We start from the raw sequence: 5,692 nt of genomic DNA on the forward strand, positions 1-5,692 counted from the left end.
TTTTCTTTCGATATGAAATGGAACACACTTTTTGAGAGGGGAAAAAAAGAAACACGAGGGGGGGGGGATGGAAGGTTCTCATAAACTGGAACAACAAATGAGGACTGGTTTGTACAACAAGGGAAGGACTTTTTTTCTCCTCAGAGGATTGCAAATGATGCAACAGCGTCGTAACAAGTGTATTGTATAACACTTTGAATGAAATGAATGAAGAATGAAAAAGTTTAATTACACGTAAGGAAAACACTGACAGAACCGGCGAAGGGAAAAAAAATAGAACTGAATCTCGTGAAAATGAAGCACTGCTATGTCACGAGTTGATAAGACAGACTCCGTGACTTCCACTCTAGCAAATCAATAGTTCACTGCTAACATATCTTTAACTGAACAACTTAAACTAGTCCACCACAGAAGCTGCATTTTATTTTTTTATTTATTTTGAACATTAGTTGTTCATTTAAAAATAAGACATAATAAAACAGCTTATAAAAAAAATCGAAATGAAGTAAAATAAAAAGTTATTTGTAATGTTATTACGAAATATTAGAATGCTCACTAACATTCGTGCTATTCATTTCATTAATTATTTTATTCAAATAAACTAAATAATTTAAAAAATCTCCCAATTGAGGGGGGGGGGAAAGCCGAATGGGCAACTAGCCGTAATAGGCCATTGACATCTCCATTCCAGTCCAGTAAAGTGATCGGTGCCAAGCACGCAAGAATACATAAAGAAAAGCGAAAGAATAATTTCCCACTAACCCATATGAAGGTATAAACTAGGCTTTCTGTCTATCTTTAATAAGAGCGCAGACAATTGTCCGGCGCCAGTTTGGTGAGGACATCTACCACGTCTACTTTTGCGACGTGTAAAAGAAAGAAAAAAGTCTTCAATGGAATAAAAGGTGATATTTTGTGATGAAAACGATTGGTATTCTATCGATACTGACGATCAGGATAGTACTGCAAAAAACTGGAGTCAAAGGTTATCCTAACGAAACGTTTATTCGGCATCATGCAAAATCCAGTTCTGGATTCCTATCTGATTTTTGGATATTATCCTGTCAACGCATGCGCGGTCGACATCTAAGTGGCTTTTCATCAGGTTTCATCTTGGATGCTTGTTTCGCCATTCTCTCCATATGTTCAAGATATCTCCATCTGGATGTTATCTCTTACTGGTCCAAAGACTTTTTCTGACGATTTTCTTTTCAAAGATATGCAACACTTTCGTATCTTTGTCTGTTATGCCTCAGGTTTGTGTTCCATATATGACAATAGGTCTATTGATTGTGTTGTGGATTTCTGTTTTTTAACTCTGCTTGACAGAATTTTGGAAGATAGTCAACGATTTGCGAATGATAATATGCATTCTGGCTTTTACACCAGTTGTGCATCACGCTCAGAGGTATTAAAAATTAAACCAATGCAAACCATCTTTAAAAAGCGGCAAAATAACTGAAAACAATGAAGTGGAATCATTTTTCCTTGTTGAGTCCATCGACCAGTTACTTCTCACTTCTTTTGGTATAATCTTGTGTATTGAATACCGAATTTAACAAATTAAATTATTGCAAGAATAGTGTAAGGTCGTTGATTTGTTTAATATTGTTTTATTACATATTCACATTTAATTTGTAAGGTTATTAATAGAATAACCTTAAAAATTAAAGTTTGTTAAAGGAAACACAGACCCAAGTAGTCAATACAAGTTATGTGCTATTGGGATAAAGCACGCAATGTATGTAATAATATTATTATTTTTTATCATAACTTTACGTTTTTTATTTGTATTTTTTTTTTGTATTTATGTTTTTTTATTTTTATTTTATATATTTGTTCTTTTTTGCTCATTTATTCCTGTATTAAATATAAAATAAATTCATCAATATTTATTAAAAGTACATCTTATTGTCATTTAAAACAAAGCGAAGTCCTCCTGTGAATTGTTCGTTAAATTTCAAATATTTTCGTTACTGTGCATTCGCACAGTAACCAAACAACCGAGATTTTGGGGTGTAAAACCTTCTCCACTAATAAGAAAACTTTGTCCACGATTACTTGCGAACAGTTGGTTTAGTGTTGCTATTTTAGTGAATGACAATGGCTCGAGGTATCTCAAGCATTCGCAAGCTATCTGGTCAACAATACACATCCTACATATTCCTTTGATGGCGTTGAGTGAGGAAATTAAGAGGATTAAAGGTCAACTTTACTTGTTTAATCCCTTATGAAGGACAAAGGAGATAAAATAGAGCCGATGGATATTTGCTTTAAATACCATAAGCGCGTTAGATACAGTCTCGCTATTATCGGATATGTCTTATTAGAATGCTATCGTAACCCAAAGAATAAGATATGCAGTAACGTTTTCTTAAAAAAAATATTAGAAATTTTGTATAAAATTTCAAAAATGGAGATCATAACAGGCGCGTGAGATGCACAAATTATTCTTATAAGAAAAAAAAAAGTCTAGAATATACTGCTGGATTCTTCATTCAAACCACAAATTCTCATACTAGATAGAGGATGACGATGTTATATTTGCTTCAGGGCTTGAATGAGTAGCGTCTTAATAGTAACTTATAGTCCGTATGTACTTTTTTTTTTTTTTACTGACGATAAATTCGCTTGGAAAATCAATTAATGTTGTATTTTGCTTTATTTTTTGAATTTAGAATTTTAAAATATGTAATTAAAAAAATAATAATGAAATCATGTCTAAAAATGTATAGTTTCAATTGATTAATACTAATAACTAAATTGCGAAAATAAATATCACACGATGCTTTTCCACGATATTTATATTTATTACACAAGAAATACATTCATGTATTGAAAATATTTTCACCAGGATTAAAATATGAACTAAAATTATTCTGCAAGTCTTTCCGTTTGAAGAAGTTGTCTGTCCATTCTTCTTTGTTCCTCTGCAATTTTGGCACTTTTTCTTCTTTGTTTCATTTCTTCTTCTTCTAAAATTTCTTGACGCTTCTGCTTATACACTAAACTCTCCGGATTCTTTTCTGGGTTCCTGCAAATATCTAATTTTTTGATCAAACTCTTCACGCAATCTTTTTGAGGGGTGTCTGCCTGGGTTATCATCCCCCACATAATGTTGACAGCATGCCGTATGTTGTCTAACTCGGTGGGTCTGTTATTAAAAAGAATTTGAGCCACATAACAGTCTAAATTTTGTTGCCTTTTATTTGCGGCGTATAAAATCCCAGCAAGGGCAATCTGGGAAGGGGCATAGAGTAGACAGGCGTCCGTCAGGAATATTTTTTCTAGAAACTCATTAATAAAAGGTCGAAATTGTTCAGGATTTGGAATATGCGGACATCTGGTTTTTACGTCAATCAGTAAACCTTCGACGGGCCTGAATGGGTTATGAACAGTGAGATTAAAACGAAGCTCTTGCATCACTAAAAGTTCGTTGCTCAAAATGACTTCTGTTGCTTTTTCTTTGTCACCTTTGACATTTTCGACGAATTGCGCAATAGACACGTGATATTCTTCCACTTTACATGCTAAGTACACACAGGTGACTACAATTTCTTTTGGATGGTAGTTCATGACAGAATTATAAAGATAAAAACGTTTGAAGTAATGCATCGAAGTTCCCGCGACAACTCTTGGCATTGATGGCTTAAAATTACGGCAGAAGTCTTTTAATAAATATTCAAAATGTTTGCAGACTACTTTTTCCTCGGCAGACGATAAAAAATAAGAAGTGCGCATCTCTTCCGATCTGCCATTATTATATTTTTGAATAAATTGAATATTTGCTTCGCACCGTAGTTGATCCAATTGTTGAGGGCTACTAAACATCCACTTCTTTAACTGAGTACTGCTGTTGAACATTTCGAAGAGTTTTTCACAAAAATTTCGGTACACTAGCCGTTAATGATTTTGCAGTTGAATGGATGCAGTATCAGTCACTAGAGGTCGCTGGAAAAAAAGAAAAAATCGAATTAATATAGGTGGTCAGTGCTAACAATGACAAACTCTGCAGTGAATTTTGTTGTGAGTGACGTCACTGGTGCAAACAACCGCTGGTTTGTTGCCAGTAGCAAAGTCAAAGGCTGGTGTTGTATTAACCTTTGGCATAAGCGCTTGCGTTTTATTTGGAATTGCGAAGAAATTTGATGCTCGAAAGTTATTATCGATCCATTTATCCTTTGCAATCCCAGACATTAACTGCAGTGTTGTAGGCAAGTAGAAAAATCGATCGGGATAAACGGATCTTTATTGCTGTTTAGTTAATCGCTTGATAAAATTAAAAAAAAAAATAGATTCATGTTAATTTCCAAGAATTTTATGCATTTGAAAGGTTAAAAGAAGTCAAGAAAATGTTGAAATGAAACAAATTATTTCTACTATCAAACTTTCGTGTAGCAGTTGTTTGCACCCAGTGGTTCATATGTTATTTAAAAATAACATAATAAATAATATATTTCGTTAATTTTTCTGTGAAAAAAAAAAATAATAATAAGGAAATACCTAAGTCTAAATTAATAAAACATTGAAGCAATACGAAATATCCATGAAAATTCAAGAACATGATAGACATCAAAGCCATATGGAAATCGAGGGTAAAAGGAGATAAATAAACATCATATAAATAAAAATAAAAAATATTTTTAGATTAAAAAAAAATTTTCTAGAATAACATTGCACGTATATGTTGATGTATTTGGTGGGTAGCCGCATTAGATAAATATTCTGTCCAAGAGATTTGCCAACAGCAAATCTCTAGCACAGAATAAAGTACTTGAGGATATTTCTAATCAACTAAAAATAAAATCACATATCATGACATTGTTCAAACATTTCTGAACACATTAGACATATAAAAAAAAAGGAAATCACTTTACGCTATAGGAAAACTTTGTCATAGGGTAACGTAAAGTATTAGGAGAAAGAAGAACCTTAAAATGTATTTTATAAAAATGTAAAATTAAGAAAACTCCCACTAGACATTATAATTAAAAATATCTTACATAGAAATAAAAGGATTGCCTGTAGTATTGTTCTCGAGATAACTTCTTATGACACTCTTTCTATTATCCAACTTTTACCAAGCCTCAAACTGTACTAACACTCTTAACTATGATTTAAAAAAAAAAAAAAAAAAAATACTCATTAAGCATTAAATTTAGCGTTATTGTAAAAAGCACTTAAAATAAGATTTCTAATACTAAAGCACTACACTATTGGAAAATGTACTTCAAATAAGCATTAGAATTCCGTTTGTAATTTCGCACTGTGTTAGCATACTCATAAGGAGGTACAGCAACAAAAATTTTACTTACTGAATCGGACAAATTGTGGAAATCCCTGCAAGTTTGGTAAAATGCTTCAATTACTGAACAATTTAGAACTCGAATTTTTTTTTCTTATATATAGTGATAATTATGATTTTGGGTTCGAGATTAAGCTTTCTTGGTTATGTTTAAAGTTATCCATTCCAGTTTCTTAATTATGTTTTCGCTATGCGTTCGAGATTATGAGTTTATCCAACAGTACGCCACGTTGTGTGCGTCATGAATGACGTCAATATTTCAGAAATTTAGAAAGTGATTTTAGTGAATTTAGAAGAGGACAGAAAAGAATGGATGTCAGCTTAATGTTCCTAAGTGTAAGCATTTCGGAAGAGATTGTAGGCGACATATTAGAGGGATGGACCTCG

General features: G+C 32.6%; 1 pseudogene; it reads right to left on the reverse strand.

Moving 5' to 3' along the window:
• Positions 1 to 2,874: 2,874 nt before the first annotated feature.
• Positions 2,875 to 3,864, reverse strand: LOC150098563 (cyclin-H pseudogene; annotated as a pseudogene).
• Between the last annotated feature and the right edge of the window lie 1,828 nt (positions 3,865 to 5,692).

The sequence above is a fragment of the Typopeltis vanoorti genome, chromosome 15 (assembly GCF_054136105.1).
Source record: "Typopeltis vanoorti isolate ZY-2024b chromosome 15, IOZ_Tvanoo_1.0, whole genome shotgun sequence".
Classification (NCBI taxonomy): domain Eukaryota; kingdom Metazoa; phylum Arthropoda; class Arachnida; order Uropygi; family Thelyphonidae; genus Typopeltis; species Typopeltis vanoorti.